This window comes from Canis aureus, chromosome X, assembly GCF_053574225.1.
Source record: "Canis aureus isolate CA01 chromosome X, VMU_Caureus_v.1.0, whole genome shotgun sequence".
Lineage (NCBI taxonomy): Eukaryota > Metazoa > Chordata > Mammalia > Carnivora > Canidae > Canis > Canis aureus.
In genome coordinates, this window is record NC_135649.1 from 74,252,908 (window position 1) to 74,274,994 (window position 22,087).

The following is a 22,087-nucleotide window of genomic DNA, read 5'->3' on the forward strand; positions in this document are numbered from 1 at the left end:
AAGCTGCAGAAATCTGCAGCATTTCTCTACACTAATAATGAAGCAGTTTCAACTTATCAAAATTCCTTTGGAAAATTCCATTATCTCTACCTCTGAATATACATAGTGGCAATCATCTCCTGAGCATATGACCCACTGATATACATCTGAAGGGTCTCATGACTCGGGTTTTATTAGATAGTAATACATGACCTTTCCTCAACAATAGCTAGCCCACTTAGGGCCCAGAAAATTGCTTCCAAAATTCCTTAGGGACTTATGCTATTCCTATCCCAATCTCAACTTGAAAGTATATAATGCAGATTCCATGGATATATACAAACCTTTCCATCTGAATGCAATTGAATACACATTCTTCTCAAATGCACACGGAACTTTCTCCAGAATAGACAACATACTGGGTTACAAATCAGGTCTCAACTGATATCAAAAGATTGGTATTCTCCCCGGAATATTTTCAGACCACAGTGATTTGAAGCTAGAATTCAATCACAAGAAGAAATCTGGAAGAAACTGAAACATGTAGAGGTTAAAGACCATCCTGCTAAAAGATGAAAGGGTTAACCAGGAAATAAGAGAAGAATTAAAAAGATACATGAGAACTAATGAGAATGCAGATACAACCATTCAAAATATTTGGGATACAGCAAAAGCAGTCCTGAGAGGGAAATGCATCACAATACAAGCCTCCCTCAAAAAATTGGAAAAAACTCAAATACACAAGCTAAAAAAAAGCACCTAAAAGAACTGGAGAAAGAACAGCAAATAAAACCTACACCAAGCAGAAAGAGACAGATAATGAAGATTCGAGCGGAACTCAATGAAATAGACACTGAAGAACTGTGGAACAGATCAACAAAAGCAGGAGTTGGTTCTTTGAAAGAATTAATAAGATAGATAAACCATTAGCCCGCCTTATTAAAAACAAAAGAGAAAAGACTCAAATTAAGGAAATCTCGAATGAAAAAGGAGAGATCACAACTAATACCAAGGAAATACAAATGATTATACAAAAGTATTATGAGCAGTTAGATGACAATAAGTTAGGCAATCTAGAAGAAATGGACGCATTTCTGGAAAACCACAAGTTACCAAAACTAGAAAAGAAAGAAATAGAATATCTGAACAGGAAAACCAAGGATGAGTGAAGTAAGTCAGTCGGAGAAGGACAAACATTATATGTTCTCATTCATTTGGGGAATATAAATAATAGTGAAAGGGAATATAAGGGAAGGGAGAAGAAATGTGTGGGAAATATCAGAAAGGGAGACAGAACGTAAAGACTGCTAACTCTGGGAAACGAACTAGGGGTGGTAGAAGGGGAGGAGGGCGGGGGGTGGGAGTGAATGGGTGACGGGCACTGGGGGTTATTCTGTATGTTAGTAAATTGAACACCAATAAAAAATAAATTAAAAAAAAATAAAAATAAATAAAGGTAAGCTGGAAAAAAAAAAAAAAAGGAAAACCAAGGATGAAATTGAAGCAGTCATCAAAAACTTCCCAATACACAGAAGTCCAGGGCCAGATGACTTCGCAGAGGAATTCTATCAAACGTTTAAAGCAGAAATAATACCTATTCTACTAAAGGTGTTCCAAAGGATGGAAAGAGAGGGAATACTTCCAAACTTGTTTTATGAGGCCCGCAACACCTTGATTCCAAAACCAGACAAAGACCCCGCCAAAAAGGAGCATTATAGACCAACATCCCTGATGAACACGGATGCAAAAATTCTCAACAACATACTAGCCAATTAGATCCAACAGTACATTCAGATTATTCACTATGACCAAGTGGGATTTATCCCCTGGATGTACGATTGGTCCAAAGCTCATTAAAAAATCAACATGATAGATCACATCAACAAGAGAATAAACAGGAAACTTATTATCCTCTCAATAGATGCAGAGAAAGCATTGGACAAAATACAGCATCCATTCCTGATCAAAACTCTTTGGAGTGTAGAGATAGAGGGAACATTCCTCAATATCTTAAAAGTCATCTATGAAAAGCCCACAGCAAACATCATTCTCAATGGGGAAACACTGGGAGCCTTTCCCCTAAGATCAGGAACACGAGAGGGATGTCCACTCTTACCACTGCTAGTCAACATAGGACTAGAAGTCCTAGCCTCAGCAATCAGGCAACAAAAAGAAATAAAAGGCATTCAAATTGGCAAAAAAGAAGTCAAACTCTCCATTTTTGCAGATGACATGATACTGTATATTGAAAACCCAAAAGACTCCACTCCAATATTGCTAGAACTCATACAGCAATTCGGCAATGTGGCAGGATACAAAATCAATGCCCAGAAATCAGTGGCATTTTTTTAATCAGTGGCATTTCTATACACTAACAATGAGACTGAAGAAAGAGAAATTAAGAGAAATTAAGAAATTAAGGAGTCAATTCAATTTAAAATTACACCCAAAAGCATACCTAGGAATAAAACTAACCAAAGAGTTAAAGGATCTATACCCTAAAAACTATGGAACACTTCTGAAAGAAACTGAGGAAGACACAAAGCGATAGAAAAATATTCCATGCTCATGGATTGGAAGAATTAATATTGTGAAAATGTCAATGCTCCCCAGGGCAATTTACACATTCAATGCAATCCCTATCAAAGTACCATGGACTTTCTCCAGAGAGTTGGCACAAATCATCTTAATATTTCTGTGTAATCACAAAAGACTCTGAATAACCAGGAGAATGTTTAAAAAGAAAACCAGATCCAGGGGCATAACAATGCCAGATTTCCAGTTCTACTACAAAGCTGTGATCATCAAGACAGTGTGGGACTGGCACAAAAACAGACACATAGATCAATGGAACAGAATATAGATTCCAGAAATGGGCCTTCAACTCTATGGTCAACTAATATTTGACAAAGCAGGAAAGTCTATCCACACTGGAAAAAGGACAGTCTCTTCAATAAGTGGTGTTGGGAAAATTGGACATGCAAAAGAATGAAACAGGACCATTCTCTTAACCATACACAAAGATAAACTCAAAATGAATGAAAGATCTAAATGTGAGACAAGAGTCAATCAGCATCCTAGAGGAGATCACAGGCAACACCCTTTTTGAACTTGGCCATAGCAACTTCTTGCAAGATACATCTATGAAGGCAAGGGAAACAAAAGCAAAAATGAATTATTGGGACTTCATCAAGATAAAAAGCTTCTGCACAGCAAAAGAAACAGTCAACACAAGTAAAAGACAATCTACAGAATGAGAGAAGATATTTGCAAATGACATATGAGATAAAGGGCTAGTATCCAAGATCTATAAAGAACTTATTCAACTCAACACCCAAGAAACAAACAATCCAGTCATGAAATGGGCAAAAGACATGAACAGAAATTTCACCAAAGAAGACATATGCATTGTCAACAAGCACATGAGAAAATGCTCTGCATCACTGGCCATCAGGGAAAAACAAATCAAAACCACAATGAGATACCACCTCACACCAGTGAGAATGATGAAAATTAACAAGCCAGGAAACAACAAATGTTGGAGAGGATGTGGAGAAAGGGGAACCCTCTTGCACTGTTGGTGGGAATGTGAACTGGTACAGCCACTCTGGAAAGCAATGTGGAGGTTCCTCAAAGGGTTAAAAATAGAGCTATCCTATGACCCAGCAATTAACTACTGGGTATTTTCCCCAAAGATACAGATGCAGTAAAACACGGGGACAACTGCACCCCAGTGTTCAAAGCAGCAATGTACACAATAGCCAAACTGTGGAAGGAGCCTCAATGTCCATTGAATGGATTAATGGATAAAGATTTTATATATATATATATATGTGTGTGTGTGTGTGTGTGTGTGTACACACACAATGAAATGTTACTCAGCCATTAGAAATGAGGAATATCCACCATTTGTTTTGATTGGATGGAACTGGAGAGAATTATGCTGTGTGAAGTAAGTCGATCGGAAAAGGACAGTCATTATATGGTTTCACTCATATGGGGAATATAAAAAACAGTGAAAGGGATTATAAGGAAAAAGAGGGAAAATGAGTGCGAAAAATTAGAGAGGGTGACAAATCGTGAGAGACTCCTAAGCCTGGGAAAGGACCAAAGAGTAGTGGATGGGGAGACGGGCAGGGGGATGGGGCAATTGGGTTAGGGGCACTGAGGAGGGAACTTGATGGGATGAGCACTGGCTATTATTATACTATATGTTGGCAAATCAAACTTCAATAAAAGTAAATAAATAATAAAAAAGAAACATTTGCAACTAAAGAGTAAAAACGTCCTAAATTCTGTTCCCACACTTCCAAAGCCTGCAACCTTGCACATACTAAAAGCAAAATATTAAGTTTGTATTTGTCTGAAATGTCTTTCATCCTGATTTGTAACTCTTGATGTAACAAATATATATAAACATATTTTGTATATATTTATGTATATATATAACAAATATATGGGAAAAAAGTATATAATAGACCACTCCTCAGGACTCCAGCTCATTTCTTTCTCCCCACAAGTCCTGCTTTAATAAAATCACCTTTTTGCACCAAAGACATCTCAAGAATTCCTTCTTGGCTATTGGATTTGAACACTAACATCTTTCCTTACATTAAGGCTGCTGAAATTCCAAACTATCCTTAAGCATATACTCAGATGAAATTGAGAAATGGGAATCTCAGTAGACTAAATGTTACCCATGGGAGGAGCAAAATCAAGGAAGAAAGGATCCAGGTATGAAAAAGTCAGTTTCATATAATCCTGTCTGAGATACAAAGAGTTTCTTATATCCAGTTTCCGTCAACCAGCCAAAAAAAAAAAAAAAAAAAAAGGCTTTGAACAATTCCTAGCCAACAAATCAGGAAAAACAAACAGACCTCACAAAAGAGCCTGGTGTTCCCTGCTCTAGTGTCCGGGAGAAAATCTCCAATTGAAAGGAAAAGGAGACTTTTCTGAGGATAATTCTCACTTTAAACAGAAAAAAAGCAGACATTTTTTGAGGAGCAGAGTAAGAAAAGTAAGACTTTTCCACAGGGAAGAGAGATGCCAAAGTAACAGCAACCCAGAAACAATCCAAATGAAAACTCTACCAAAGAACTGAAGTTCAATCAAATGAAATTTAAATGAGAATTTTCCCTGTTCTACACCAATGGCACCTTTCAAACAAATAAGTGTAGGATTCGAATCCAGCATCGGGAGTATATATAGTATCCTAAGAATAGAAATCTGTCATCAATCACTTGCCATCAGGGAAATACAAATCAAAACCACACTGAGATACCACCTCACAGCAGTGACAATGGGGAAAATTAACAAGGCAGGAAACAACAAATGTTGGAGAAGATGCAGAGAAAAGGAAACCCTCTTACACTGTTGGTGGGAATGTGAACTGGGATAGCCACTCTGGAAAACTGTGTGGAGGGTCCTCAAAGAGTTAAAAATAGACCTGCCCTACGACCCAGCAATTGCACTGCTGGGGATTTACCCCGAAGACACAGATGCAATGAAACGCTGGGACACCTGCCCCCCGATGTTTATAGCAGCAAAGTCCACAATAGCCAAACTGTGGAAGGAGCCTCGGTGTCCATCGAAAGATGAATGGATAAAGAAGATGTGGTTTATGTATACAATGGAATATTACTCAGCCATTAGAAATGACAGGTACCCACCATTTGCTTCAACGTGGATGGACCTGGAGTGTATTATGCTGAGTGAAATAAGTCAATCAGAGAAGGACAAACCTTATATGGTCTCATTCATTTGGGGAATATAAAAAATAGTGAAAAGGAGTAAAGGGGAAGGGAGAAAAAATGAGTGGGAAATATCAGAAAGGGAGACAGAACATGAGAGACTCCTAACTCTGGGAAAAGAAGGGGTGGTAGAAACGGAGCTGGGTGAGGGATGGGGGTGATTGGGTGATGGGCACTGGGGGGGGCACTTGATGGGATGAGCACTGGGTGTTATTCTATATGTTGGCAAATTGAGCACCAATATAAAATAAATTAAAAAATAAAGAGTAGAAGAGCTAAGATGGAGGTGTAACAGAAGGACCCTAGGCTTGCTTCATTGTTGACTCTAGCATGGTAGATAAATATTAAATCACTCTAAATACCCAAGAAATTGACCTGAGGACTGACAGAAGAAACTGCACAACTAGAGGGAGCAAGGAGGCCACATCCTGAAAAGTAGGATCTGAAGAGAAATGGTTTGAGGGAGAAATGGATCACATGCTGTTGAGGGGAGGGAGCCCAGATTGCAGAGAGAGGTGAGGGAGAAAAAGAGGAGTGCACCAGGAATGACACAAGGAAAGCACTTCCCTAAAGCTATTGACTGAGAAAATGACAGGGGCTGATTTTTGTCAGTTTTTCCAACCAGTGGACTCAAAGACTGAGTATTAGAGATCCATGAAGTGGCTGTTATAGAGCTCTGACGACACTGTACTGCTTCTTTAGAGAAGACAATCACGTAACCTATGGGACAAATGGTACCTTCTGAGGATCCTCTGAGAAACACTGGCAGAGATGGTTCCCCCTTCTTTGGAGCACATCTGAGAGAGGTGGCATTGCCACTCTGGGAACAAAGGAGGTGGTGGGTGACATTTTCCTCCTCTGCCCCTCAGCATAGGTGCAGAGACATCTGCACCCAAACACTGGCCACTGAATGTACTTTGCTCCAGACTCCACACTCCTGAGCTCTGGGGTGACTTCCCTCCTGGGTCAACACTTCATCATTCCTAGTGTATCAAGTCCCTTCCCCAAAAAACTAATGCAGGTCTCTGACATAGCAGGTCATAAAGTTTGGAGTTTTAAAACTCAGACTGGCTGAGATAAAGTCCAAAGTGCACTGTACATCTCCAGGCAGGCAAGCAATTTTGACACTGTGTAAGCACAGATCTGAAAAAAAAAACCCACAGATCTGAAATGTTTTAGCTCTTCTGGGAAAGATTCCCTGATAGGAGATAGCATGAACTCTCCTCTCCATGTACAAAGGAGCTGCCTGGTCCCATTTATATCCCACATTCCTCAGGATAAACTAACCTCAGTAAATAGCACAGTGTCAATACTGGCTGCCTAAATTGTTTACACCAAACCTCAAACCCCAGCACGCTGCTGGTAATGATTTTTGGGCAAATGTGCCTGAAAACCAGAACAGCAGGGTCCTCCCCAAGAAGACTAGCACAATCCCGCTCATACACCACATCTATTAACCATAAAGTTCTGCAAAGCTTCAGCTCTAGTGGAAACAGCATCAGGTCTTTTTAGAAGCAGACCAGAGCATCCCAGTTAAAACTCACCACACTCTGGCTGAGGACCAAACATTCCCCCTTACAGGCAAGGAGAAACTCTGCAGAGGACTGATATGAGGGATACAGCAGCCATAACACAGCATCAGTGTACACATAATACATCAGAGACAATTCCTGAAGTTCCAGGCTCTCGTTATTATATGACACATTTTTTTATAATGACATTACTTTCAGCAGCAAGAAACGTAGCAGGCTTTCCTGACATGCAGAAGAATAGAGAGACCTAGGCAAAATGCCAAGACAAAGGAAGTCACCACAAAAGAAAGAACAACAACAAAAAGGAAACAGCCATGGATCTAAATGAAACAGATATAAATAATATGCCTGATCCAGATTTTGAAGCATCAATCTTAAGGATACTAGCTGGGCTTGAGAAAACATAGAAGACACCAGGGAGTCTCTTATTGCAGACATAAAAGACCTTAAAACCAATCAGGCCAAAAGGAAAATACAATAACTGAGATTTGAAACTGACTGTATGCAATGACCACAAAAATTTAAAAAAGCAGAAAAACAAATAGGTGATATAGAAGATAGAATTATGGAAAATAACGAAGCTGATCAAAAGAGGGAAAGAAAAATCTTGAATCATGAAAGTAGACTTAGGAAACTAAGGGACTCCGTGAAACACAATAACATTCACATCAAAGGATTCCCAGAAATAGAAGAGAGAGAAGGGACAGGTTTATTTGAGGAAATTATAACTGAAAACTGCCCTAATCTGGGGGCACCCACATCCAGGTAGCACATAGAACTCCCACCAAAATCAAGAAAAGCAGGCTAACACCAATATCAAGATATGTTTTAGTTAAATAAACAAAATATAGAGATAAAGAAAAATATCCTAAAAGCAGTAAGACAAAAGAAGTCTGTAACTTAAAGGGAAGACAAATAAACTTAGTACCATACCTCTGCACAGAAACTTGGCAAGACAGAAGAAAGTGGCATGATATACTCAATATGCTGAAAGGAAAATCTCTATAGCCAAAAATGTCCAGCATTCAGAATAGAAGGAAAGATAAAGCATTTCCCACAAAAAAAAAAAAACAACAACAAAATCTAAAGGAGTTTGTGACCATCAAAACCTCCTACAAAAATATTAAAGGGAATTCATTGAAGTAGGAAAAAGGCTACAAAAGAACAGAGAAAACCTCCAGAAATAATTACAAAAAAGCAGTAAAATGGTACTAAATTCCTATCAACAATTACTCTGAATATAAATAGATTAAATGCTCAAATCAATACATAGAGTTTCAGAATGGATTTGAAAAAAAACAAGACTCACCTATATGGTGCCTACAAGAGATTCATTACAGACCTAAAGCCACCTGAAGATTGAAAGTGAGGGGATGGAGAACCATTTATCATGCTAATGGATGTCAAAGGAAAGCTGGAGTAGCCATCCTTATATCAGACAAACTAGAGTATAAACCAAAAACTGACAAGAGAAGAAGAGTACTATATCATAATAAAGAGGACTATCAAACAAAAATATCTAACAAATGTAAATATTTAAGCCAACAACTTTGGAGCAGTCAAATATATAAAAGAATTAGTAATAAACAGAAAGGAACTCATCAATAATAATGCAATAATAGCAGGAGGCTTTAACACTCAACTTACATCAAATGACAGATTATCCAAGCAAAACATCGACAAAGAAACACACAGATGGACTAAACAGACATATTCAGAACATTTCATTCTACAGCAGCAGAATACACATTCTTTTCAAGTGCACATGGGACATTTTCCAGAACAGAACACATGCTAGGTCACAAATCAGGCCTCAACAAATACCAAAATATTGAGAACATACCATGCATATTTTCTTTTTTTTTAAAGATTTTATTTATTTACTTATGAGAGACACACACAAACACATGGGAGGGGGCAGAGACAAAGGCAGAGGAAGAAGCAGGCTCCATGCAAGAAGCCCACTTCGGGACTCGCTCCCAGGAACCCAGGATCATGCCCTGAGCTGAAGGCAGGCGCTTTAACTGCTGAGCCACCCAGGTGTCCCCCATACATATTTTCTGACAACAGTATTATGGAAGTTGGAATCAACAACAAGAAAAATTTGGAAAGACCACAAATACATCCTAACAAAGAATGAATGGGTCAACTAGGAAATTAAAGAAGAAAAATTTAAAAATACAGAGAAAAATAAAAATGGAAACAAAACAGTATTAAAACATTGGGATTCAACAAAAGTGGGCATAAGGAGGAAGCAAACAGCAACAGGCCTACCTCAAGGAGCAAGGAAAATTTCAAAGAAAGAAACAATCTCATACTTAAAGGAGCTAGAAAATGAAAAAATAAATGAAGCCTAAAGCCAGCAGAAGAAGGGAAATAATATAATAAAGATTGGAGCAGAAATAAATGATATACAAAAAAAGAGTAGAATAAGTCAATGAAACCAAAAGCTACTTCCTTGAAAAAAAATTAATAAAATTGATAAACCCCTGGCTAATCATATCAAAGAGAAAAGATAAAGGACCCAAATAAATAAAATAATGAATGAGAAAGGAGAGATCACAGCCAATATCACAGAAATGGAAACAATCATAAGAGAATATTATGAGAAATTACATGCCAAAAAACTGAGAAATCTAGAAGAATTGGATAAATCACTAGAAACACAAACTGCCCAAACTGAAGCACGAGGAAATAGAAAATTTGAACAGACCCATAACCAGCAAGGAAATTGAAGCAGTAATCAAAACTCTCCCAAAAAACAAGAGTCCAGGGCCAGCTGCTTCCCAGAGGAATACTAGCAGACATTTAAGGAAGAGTTAATACCTATATTTCTAAAAATATTCCAGAAAGTAAAAATGGAAGGAAAACTTCCAAACTCCTTCTATGAGTTTGGAAGCATGGAATCAAGCATGACCCTGATTCCAAAACCAGACAAACACCTGACTAAAAAGGATAATTACAAGCAAATATCCCTGATGAACATGGATGAACAAAATTCTCAACAAAATACTAGCAAATCTAATATAACGGTATATAAAAAGAAACAATCATGACAATCAAGTGGAATTTATTTCTGGGTTTCAAAGGTGGTTCAATATGCACAAATAAATCAACATAAAAAATCACATGAATAAAAGAACAAGAACCACATGATCCTCCTAGTAGATACAGAAAAACCATTCGGCAAAATAAAACATCCATTCTTGATAAAAACCCTCAAGAAAGTAGGGATATATGGAACATACTTCAACATCACAAAGGCCATATACAAAAGACACACACAGCAAATATTATCTTCGACTGAGAGCTATTCCTCTACACTCAGAAAGAAGACAAGTATGTCCACTCTCATGACTATTATTTAACATACTACTGGAAGTCCTAGCTTCAGCCATCAAAAACAAAAATAAATAAAATCCATCCAAATCATTAAGGAAGAAGTCAAACATCAATATTTGTAGAAGACATGATATTCTATGTAAAAAACCTGAAAGACACGACCAAAAAATTGCTAGAACTGATATACAAATTCACTAAAGTTGCAGGATACAAAATCAATGTACAAAAATCTGTTCCATTACAATACACTAAAGAAGCAGAAGAAAGTGAAATGAAAGAATCAATCCCATTTATAATTGCACCAAAACCCGTAAGATACCAAGGGGTAAACCTAATCAAACAGGTAAAATATAAGTACTCTGAAAATTACAGAAAACTTATGAAAGAAATTGAAGAGGACACAAATATATGGAAAAACATTTCATGCTCATGCATTAGAAGAACAAATATTGTTAAAATGTCTATATTACCCAAAGCAATCTACATATTTTACGCAGCACATATCAAAATATCACCAACAGGGCACCTGGGTGTCTCAGTTATGTGTCTGCCTTTGGCTCAAGTCATGATCACAAGGTCCTGCAATCAAACCCTGCATCAGGATCTCTGCTCAGCAAGGGAGTCTGCTTCTCTTTCCTCTGTGCTCTATCTCTCGCTCTCATGCTCTCTTTTAAGTAAACAAAGTCATATTAAAAAAAACACTCCAGCATTTTTCACAGAGCTGGAAAAAGCAATTCTAAAATTTGTGTAGAACCAGAAAAGACCCTGAATAGCCAAAGTAATGTTGAAAAAGAAAACCCAAAGCAACAACAACAACAAAAACCCAAAAAATACCAAAAACAAAAACAAAGCCACACACACACACACACACACACACACACACACACACACACAGAAAAGAAAAAATAAAAAATGTAAGGAAGAAAGGAAGGGAAGGAAAGAAAACCAAAGCTAGAGGCATCACAATTCTGGGCTTCAAGTTGTACTACAAAGTTGTAATCATCAAGACAGTATGATACTGGCACAAAAGCAGACACATAGATTAGCAGAACAGAATAGAGAATTCAGAAATGGACCCTAAACTCTATGGTTGACAAATCTTTGACAAAGCAGTAAAGGCTGTCCAATAGAAAAAAAGAGTCTCTTCAATAAATGTTGGGAAAATTGGACAGCTGCATGCAGAAGAATGAAACTGGACCACATTCTTGTGCCATACACAAAAATAAATTCAAAATGGATTAAAGACCTCAATGTGAGACAGGAATCCATGAAAATCCTGGAAGATAATGCAGACAGCAACCTTCTGATCTCAGCTGCAGCAATTTCTTTCTAGACATGTCTCCAAAGCAAGGAAGGGAAAGAAAAGTAAAAATGAACTATTGGGACTTTACCAGTATAAAAAGCTCTTGCAAGCAAAGAAAACAGTCAACAGAACTAAAAGGCAAACTATGGAATGGAAGAAGATATTTGCAAGTGTCTTATTAGAAAAAAAGCTAGTATCCACAATCTTTAAAGAATTTATCAAACTCAACACCCAAAAACCAAAATATCCAGGCAAGAAATGGGCAGAAGACATGCACAGACATTTCTTCAAATAAGACATACAAATGGCTAATGGAAACATGAAAAAATGCTCAGCATCACTCAACATCAGGGAAATACAAATAAAAACCATGACGAGATACCATCTCACACCTGTCAGAATGGCTACAATTAACAATACAAGATACAACAAGTATTGGTGTGGATGTGTAGAAAGGAGTACTGTCTTGCAGTGTTGGGGATGCAAACAAGTGTAGCCACTCTGGAAAACAGAAGGAATTTCCTTAAAAAGTTAAAAATAGAACCATCCTATGATTCAGCAGTTACACTAGTAGGTATTTAGCCCAAGGATGCAAAAATACCGAGTCAGCGCGCTCCTGAAGCTGCCACCTCTGCCTCTGCGGGAGGCCGCAGCGGGACCGCGCCAGAACCATGTTTTGCAACCAGTATGATAATGACGTCACTTTTTGGAGCCCTCAGGGCAGGATTCATCAAATTGAATATGCAATGGAAGCTGTCAAACAAGGTTCAGCCACAGTGGGTCTGAAATCAAAACCCACACATTTCTTCTCCCTTCCCTTCAGAAAGGGAGACAGAACATAAAGACTCCTAACTCTGGGAAACGAACTAGGGGTGGTGGAAGGGGAGGAGGGCGGGGGGTGGGGGTGAATGGGTGACGAGCACTGAGGGGGGCACTTGACGGGATGAGCACTGAGTGTTATTCTGTATGTTGGTAAATTGAACACCAATGAAATCAAAACCCATGCAGTGTTGGTTGCATTGAAGAGAGCACAGTCAGAGCTCATCAGAAGAAAATTCTCCATATTGATAACCATATTGGTATCTCAATTGCGGGACTTACTGCTGATTCTAGACTGTTATGTAATTTTATGTGCCAGGAATGTTTGGATTCCAGATTTGTATTTGACAGACCTCTTCCTGTGTCTCGTCTTGTATCTCTAATTGGAAGCAAGACCCAGATACCAACACAACGGTATGGCTGGAGACCATATGGTGTTGGACTGCTTATTGCTGGTTATGATGGTATATGCCCTCACATTTTCCAAATATTTTCACCTGCCTGTGAAAAAAAATACCGAGTCAAAGGGACACAGGCTCACTGATGTTTATAATAGCCAAATTATTGAAAGAGTCCAAATGCCCATCAACTGATGGACAGATAAAAATTTTGTAATATATACATACAAGGGAATAATACTCAGCCATAAAAAATGAATTAAATCTTGATATTTGCAATAACTTGGAGTCAGAGAGTATTATCATAAGCTAAATAAGTCAGATAGATAAATTACATATTATTCCACTCATATGTGGAATTTAAGAAATGAAACAGATGAATGTGGGAAGGGAAAAGGAGAGGCAAACCGTAAAAAGACTCTTAAGTATGGAGAACAGAGTTGCTAGAGGGGAGGTGGGCAGAGGGATGCATTAAATGAGTGACAGGTATTAAGGAAGGCATTTGTTTGTGGTGAGCACTAGGTATTGTATGTGATGAATCACTAAATTCCCATCCTGAAAATAATAGAATTTAACTAGAATTTAAATAAAAGCATAGAATAAAAAATAAGTTAAACCTTTTTTATTTCCTAAAAAAATAAACTTAATGACCACCAGGTTGATATAGACTGCTATTTAATTAGGATACTATATATTTACTTAATGGCAATGATAAATCAAAAATCTGTGATAAATACACAAAAACTACACAGAAATGTAGCCAACCAGAACATTGTAGACACTCATCAATCACAGAGGAAGAGAGCAAAAGAAGAATCAAGATACAAAAGAGAACTATAAAAATAACCAGAAGACAGAGGAGTTAAGATGGTGGAGGAGTAGGGGGACCCTAAGTTTGTCTCATCCCTCAAATACAACTAGATAGATATCAATTCATTTTGAACAACAGAAGAATGAAACGGAGATCTGAGAAAACAATGTTTTAAGTCTACAAGTAGAAAAGTGACCACCATTTGGAAAGTAGGAGGTGCAGAGATGTGATTCTGGTGTGATTAGCCAAGGGAGGGAGACTAATTAAGGAGGCTACCTCAAAGTATTTTAAGCAGTGGACTGCAAAATCAGAACTTTTAGAAGTCTGCTACAATGGAGGACATGCCTGGGTTAAAGGTGATCAGATAATGAGGTAGAGTAGAATACCAGGTGTCACAGTGTGGTCTGAGGATTCCCAGGATCACAAGAAGAACTAGTGGTGCCTTAATGTGGAAGAGTTGTCAGGCATAGGAGAGGGGAAGCTGGCTGAGAACAGCAAGTCCAGGTGTCAGCTTTCTGCTCTGTGTTGCCATAAACTGTGAACTGCTGTACAGTCATTTAAATGCTTTTCTAGGACAGGTCCAGAAAAAGGTAGAAGCACGATGAGACCCTTCCTGGAAGGAACAGTGCAGGTTTGTGATGTGGGAATCCCTAAAATTTGGAGTTTTGAAACTCAGTTGTGTACCTCAGTCATAGGTTGGGTGAACATAGACTTCGGTGGAAACCACGGAGACAAGAGTGATTGACTGCTTTTCTATGGAGGCACACTGAAGAGTGGGGGTGAGAATTTTCATCTCAGGGGCTAGAGAGCAGGGATGTAGCCATATTCATCCCACCCATCATTGATGAAAGCATGTAGGGAGCAAAACAGTACCACCTAGTGGAATCCAGAGCCACTTACACTGAGTCCTCCCTGAACACTGGAGGCTCATTTCCACCAACAGCAAGTCCACCTGAGAATCTGGACAACTGGTCCCTCCTCTAAAAGACCAGCACAAACAACACTCTCACAAGAATTTTACTGATCACAGAGGGTTGCAAAGCTTCAGATCTCAGGGAAAACAGTATATGGCAGTCTTTGTATTTTTATTTATCAGTCTTTTAATACAATTTTTTCAGTTTTCTCATTTCTAAATCCTTTCTTATCCTTTTTTAATTTTTATTTTTATATATATTTTATATAGATATATTACATTTTTGTTTATTTTCACTGTATTTTTATTTTGTTTACATATATGTATATATTTTTCTTTTTTATTTTAGGACATAGTTTCTTTTAACAAGCAGAACAAAACACATCATGGATCTAATTTGTTTGTTTGTTTCTTTGTGGTTGTTGCTATTGTTTTTGTTGTTTTCCTCTTATTATTTCTTATTTCCTTTTCTAGACAAAATGACAAAGTAGGGAAATTCATTCCAAAAGGAAGAACAGGAGGTAGTACACACAGCAAGGGATTTAATCAGTATGGATTGTAAGATGTCAGAACAAGAAATTTAAAACAATGGTTATAAAGATACTACCTAGGTTTGAAAAAGCATAAAAGACAGTAGAAAATCCCTTATTGTAGAGATAAAAGAATTATAATCCTGTCGGGGAAAATTAAAAATGGTACTGCGAAGATGCAGTCTCAAGTGGAGATAATACAAATAAGGATGAACGAATAAGAGTGAAACAGTGATATACAAGATAAAATTATAGAAAAAAAGGAAGCTAAAAATTAGGGAAAGAAAACTATTAGATAAAAGGTAGACATAGGGAACTCAGCGATACCATTAAGCTAAAAAAAAATCCATATTTTAGGAGTCCCAAAAGTTGAAGAGTGGATAAATGAGGGCCAGAAGGCTTATCTGAACAAATTATAGCTTAGAACTTCCCTAATCTGGGGGAGCAAACAGGCATTCAAGTCCAAGAGGCACAGAGAACACTCTTCAAAATCAACAAATAGGTCAACAACTTGAGAAATTATAGTGAAACTTGCAAATTTTAAAGATAAAAAAGAAAATCCTGAAAGCAGCTCAGGAAAAGTGGTCTTTAATCCACAAGGATAGGTCCATAAGGCTGTCAGAACTCCCTACAGAGATCTGGCAGGTCAGAAAGCACTGGCATGATAACTGGGAAAAATATGCACCCAAGAATACTTTATCCATCAAGGTTGTCATTCAGAATAGAAAAGATAAGAGTTTCCAAGACAAACAGAAAATAAAGGAGTTCCTGAACACTAAACCAACCCTGCAAGAAATATGAGAAAGGAAGCTTTGAGTGAAGAGAGAGCCCAAAAGTAAACACAAAACAAACCAAAAACAAACAAAACACCAGAAAGGAACACAATCTACAAAATCAGCAACTTTACAGGTAATACAATGATATTAAATTCATACTTTTCAATAATTACTCTGAATGTAAATTGACTAAATTCTCCAATCAAAAGACATAGGGTATCAGACTGGATAAAAACAAGATCCATCGATATACTGCTAACATGAACTCATTTTACATCCAAAGACACCTCCAGATTGAAAGTGAGGGGGTTGGAGAACAATTTATAATGCCAATGGACATCAAAAGAAAGATGGAGCAGCCATCCTTATATCAGACAAACTAGATTTTATTTTTTTAATATATTTTATTTATTTATTTATTCATGAGAGACAGAGAGACAGAGAGAGAGGCAGAGACACAGGCAGAGGAAGAAGCAGGTTCCATACAGGGAGCCCGATGTGGGATTCGATCCCAGGACTCCAGGATCATGCCCTGAGCCAAAGGCAGATGCCTAACCATGGAGCCACCCAGGCATCCTGACAAACTAGATGTTAAACCAAAGACTGTAATAGATGAAAAAGGACACTATATCATAATATAGGAGTCTATAAAGCAACAAGATCTAACAATTGTATTTATATCAATAACTCGGGAGCAGTCAACTATATAAAACAATAACAAAATTAAAGAAACCCATTGATAATAGTACAATAATAGTAGCAGTCTTTAACATCCCACTCACAGCAATGGACAGATAATTTAAGCAGAAGATCAACAAGGAAACAAGTATCCGTGCATTTCTAATTGATGTTGATGGTGGAGGAGGGGGAGGTGCCCCAGCAACAGGCCTGTGGGGAGGAAGAGGAGGCCAGGCTCCTCTCCTGAGACTATCTACTCCACTTCTGGATGGCAACTAGGGGGTGGCAGGCAGGGCCCGAGATGTGCTGCCATTTCTGTTTATTGGAGGGGGGTGGTGGGAGAGGGCCTGATCTGTCGGGTGGGTCCCTCACCAGAGGAGGGGGTCTCTCAGTGGGCGGGGGTGGAAGAGGGCCCAATCACCCCAGCGAAGACAAGGGCGGTGTAGACAAAGTGAGGGACAGATCCCTCTGTGGGAGTCCGGGGATTTCATCGGAGCTACTGGAACCCAGAAGCAGGGGGAGGGCCAGGCCTGCTGGGTGGAGGTGGCGGGGGTGGGGCCTGTGAGGAGGAGGAGGAGGAAGGCATAGGGGTAGAAGTCACCGGGGGCTTGCTGTTCTGAGGGGGTGGGCGTGGGACCTCTTCCCTGTGAATGGAGGGCCTATTGCCCACTGGGGGTGGCAGAAGAGGTGGCTTGTCATCCAAGGCCCTGCTGAGCGTGGGGGGCAGGAGAGGCCTGCTGGAGAAGGGCGAGAAGGAGCTAGAGGATGTTTGGCAGGGGGAGCCTCCTGAATAAGCTGCACCTCAGCTTCCTGGGAAGGGCGGGGGGGGGGGAAGACCAGGGCTGGGATGCCTGGGGGCACCGGACACTGGCAAGGACCCCCAGCTGTGCATACTTGACTGAATGGGTCTGGGCGTATTGGGTATTGGCGGGGGGGACGCTTTCAGGCTTTGAGAGCACTGCCAGGTATTCCCATATAAGCCTCGGAATGCTGCGCATCTGAAAATGAGTGTTCTCAAGATCAGGGTTCGGCGTGGGAAGGTTGCTCAGATCATCTTCCTTCAGGGGACCCAGAGTCACAGAAACCCTTCAGAAAAATGCAGGAAGTGCAGGAAGAGGAAAGCTTGAGCAGCAGCAGCAGCAGTGACCTCAAAGTCTCTGTAAGTGAAGATGATATCATTTTCAAGAGTCCAGAACCACAGCCAAATCTCAGTGACAAGATTGAGGGAGAAGATGGAATAGAGACCTTAAAATTAATCCACTCTGTGTATGGTGAAAGAGAGTGGTCTAGTTTCATTCTTCTGCATGTGGATGTCCAATTTTCCAAGCACCATTTATTGAAGGGACTGTCTTTCTTCCAATGGATAGTCTTTCCTCCTTTACCGAATATTAGTTGACCATAAAGTGCAGGGTCCACTTCTGGGTTCTCTATTCTGTTCCATTGATCTATGTGTCTGTTTTTGTGCCAGTACCATACTGTCTTGATGACCACAGCTTTGTAGTACAACCTGAAATCTGGCATTGTGATACCCCCGGCTATGGTTTTCTTTTTTAAAATTCCCCTGGCTATTCGGGGTATCTTCTGATTCCACACAAATCTTAAAATAATTTGTTCTAACTCTCTGAAGAAAGTACATGGTATTTTTATAGGGATTGCATTAAATGTGTACATTGCCCTGGGTAACACTGACATTTTCACAATATTAATTCTGCCAATCCATGAGCATGGAATATTTTTCCATCTCTTTGTGTCTTCCTCAATTTTTTTCAGAAGTGTTCTATAGTTTTGAGGGTATAGATACTTTACCTCTTTGGTTAGGTTTATTCCTAGGTATCTTATGCTTTTGGGTGCAATTGTAAATGGGATGGACTCCTTAATTTCTCTTTCTTCAGTCTCATTGTTAGTGTATAGAAATGCCATTGATTTCTGGGCATTGATTTTGTATCCTGCCACACTACCAAATTCCTGTATGAGTTCTAGAAATCTTGGGGTGGAGGCTTTTGGGTTTTCTGTGTACAGTATCATGTCATCGGCGAAGAGGGAGAGTTTGACTTCTTCTTTGCCAATTTGAATGCCTTTAATGTCTTTTTGTTGTCTGATTGCTGAGGCTAGGACTTCCAATACTGTGTTGAATAGCAGTGGTGAGAGTGCACATCCCTGTCTTGTTCCTGATCTTAGGGGAAAGGCTCCCAGTGCTTCCCCATTGAGAATGATATTTGCTGTGGGCTTTTCGTAGATGGCTTTTAAGATGTCAAGGAAAGGACAAACCTGATATGTTCTCATTCATTTGGGGAATATAAATAATAGTGAAAGGGAATATAAGGGAAGGGAGAAGAAATGTGTGGGAAATATCAGAAAGGGAGACAGAACATAAAGACTCCTAACTCTGGTAAACGAACTAGGGCTGGTGGAAGGGGAGGAGGGCGGGGGGTGGGGGTGAATGGGTGACAGGCACTGAGGGGGGCACTTGACGGGATGAGCACTGGGTGTTATTCTGTATCTTGGTAAATTGAACACCAATAAAAAATTAATTTATTAAAATAAGATTCACAATAAACAGTTACTAACTTAAAAAAAAATCCACTCTGAACAAGAAAGATATGTCCTGTCCACCGAAAAACATAATTGTATTTTGCAAACCCTAAGCTCTCCTGATTCAAAAAAAAAGAATCCTCCACTAACTCACCAACAATAGAGCTCTGTGATCACAGTGACATTCTGAAAGAAGACCTTGAAGCTTGCGGAGCAGCTGTCCTTCACCAGCTCCCAAGACTCTTACCTGAGGGTAGCAGCGATGAAAAGCAAGTCATATTTAAACACACCAGCAGCAGACTTGAGGGCATGATTGGGTCAGCATGTTGCCACCCTGAAAGAACATGATAATTCTATCAAAGAAGAGGTAGCTAAGCCATCTGAAGTTTTCCCAGTTAAAAACATGAACCAGACGAGAAGGGCAACAGCCTTATTGAAAAAAGCCCTTACAGAAGAGTGTGACCATAGGTTAGCTATTCATAGTAATGAATCATCTTGCAGCTTGCCATCTATTCTGAATGACACACTGGACCAGATGGACTTAACAGATATAGTCAGAGAATTTCATCCTAAAGTAGAATGCACATTCTTGAGTTCACGCAGATCATTCACTAGTTTAGATCGCATATTGGGTCACAAATCAAGTCTCAACTGGTACAAAAATATTGCGGTCATACCATGCATATTTTCAGATCATAATGCTGTAAAACTTGAAGTCAACTACAGAAAAAAATTGGATGACCACAAGTATGTGGAGTTTAAAGAACATCGGACTCAAGGATGAATGGGCCAAACAGGAAATTAAAGAATTTTGAAAATACATGGAAGAAAATGAAAATGAAAATGAAAATATGAAAATGAAAATGATGCAAAACTTTTAGGATGTAGCAAAGGCAGTCCTAAGTGGGAATTATTTGACATTAAAAGAATTTCTCAAGAAGCAAGAAAAGTCTCAAATACACAAACTAACCTTACATCTAAAGGACTTGGAAAAAGAATAGTAAATGAAGCCTAAATCCAGTAAGTGGAGAGAAATAATAAAGATTTGAGCAGAAATCAATGATAGAGATATTTTTAAAAGTAGAAAAGAGCAATGAAACTAGGAGATTGTTCTTAGAAAGAATTAATGAGATCTATAAATGCCCAGGCAGACTTATCAAAAAGAAAATAGAAAAGGATCCAAATAAATAAAATTATGAATGAAAGAGGAGAGATCACAACCAACATTGAAGGAAAGCACACATTTATAAGAGAATATTATAAGCAATTATATGCAAGAAATTAGGCAATCCAGAAGAAACGAATAAATTCAAGAAACATATAAACTGAGAGGAGGGGGCAAGATGGAGAAAGAGTAGGGTCCCCAAGTAACCTGTCCCCACCAAATTACCTAGATAATTTTCAAATCATCCTGAAAACCTATGAATTCAGCCTGAGATTTAAAGAGAAAATAGCTAGAATGCTACAGTGAGAAGAGTTCGTGTTTCTATCAAGGTAGGAAGAAGAGGAAAAAAATAAAGAAATAAAAAAGCATCCAAGGGGAAGGGGACCCTCGAGGAGCTGGGCTAAGGTTGCATGGCGAGTGCCTCCAAGACAGGAAAGCCCCCATCCCGGAGAAGCAGGAGCTTCACCATCTTCCTGGACGCAAAGGTGCCCACAGGGAGTTAGAAGCAGAATCCCAGGAGGGGCTGGGATGCCCTCAGGCTCCCAGGGGCACTAACAGAGGAAGTGGGTCCCGGGGGGAGCCTGCCACATACCATAAAGGGCTGCAGGGTGTGCCCCACAGGGCCCGGGGAGCAACTCTGCAGCCGCTCGGCAAGGAGGGGCTGGGCGGCCCTAGAGCATGATTTCATTGGTGCAGGCCCTGAGCCCAGGGCGCTAGGGGACACAGCCCAAGATCCTGCACTCCCCCCGGGACAAGCAGAAGCCAGGAGGGCCCAGGAGAGCAAGGATGCTCCTGCAGCCGGGCGCCCCGAGCTGTGCAGATCGACGACCCCGCCCCCGGAGCACCCAGGCCTCTGCGGACTGTAGGAACTGTGGGAGCTGACTCCAGGGCTGGAGAGCTGGACGCCTCCAATGTTGTTGTTCCTCCTGGGTCCTCACAGGATAAAAAAGTCCCACTGAGCCTAACAGCGGCCTCACAGGATAAACAGGATAAACAACTCCCACTGAGCCCTGCACCATGCAGGGGACTGAGCAGCTCCCCCAGGTGTTTACACCAGAGAATAAGCACAGCAGGCCCCTCCCTCAGAAGACCAGATAGAAAGACGGGGAAAAGCAAATTATTGACCCAAAGAACACTGGAAAGTTCCAATGAAGTCCCGGGATTTACAGTATATAGAATCAGAAGATACTTCCCCTTGTTTTTTATTCTGTTTCCATCCCCCCAATTTTTTTCTTCTTTTTCTGTCTTTTTTCTCTTCTCTCTTTTTCTCCTTTTTCCAGTACAACTTGTTTTTGGCAACTCTGCACTGAGAAAAATGACTAGAAGGAAAACTCACCTCAAAAGAAAGAATCAGAAACAGTCCTCTCTCCCACAGAGTTACAAAATTTGGATTACAAATCCAGGTCAGAAGGCCAATTCAGAAGCACAATGAAAAAACTACTGGTGGCTCTAAAAAAGGATAAAGGATTCAAGAGACTTCATGACTACAGAATTTAGACCTAATCAGACAGAAATTAAAAACCAATTAAATGAGATGCAATCCAAACTAGAGGTCCTAA

The 22,087-nt window shown here is 39.5% G+C and overlaps 1 protein-coding gene and 2 pseudogenes across 2 annotated transcripts in view; 1 reads left to right on the plus strand and 2 right to left on the minus strand.

Annotated features, from left to right (window-relative positions):
- Positions 1-22,087, minus strand: part of ZC3H12B (zinc finger CCCH-type containing 12B) — a 566,523-nt gene that overhangs the window by 402,566 nt on the left and 141,870 nt on the right. The gene's annotated exons all lie outside the window — the stretch shown is intronic.
- On the plus strand, positions 12,578-13,340 carry LOC144308891 (proteasome subunit alpha type-1 pseudogene; annotated as a pseudogene).
- LOC144308892 (WAS/WASL-interacting protein family member 1 pseudogene) lies at positions 14,831-19,674 on the minus strand (annotated as a pseudogene).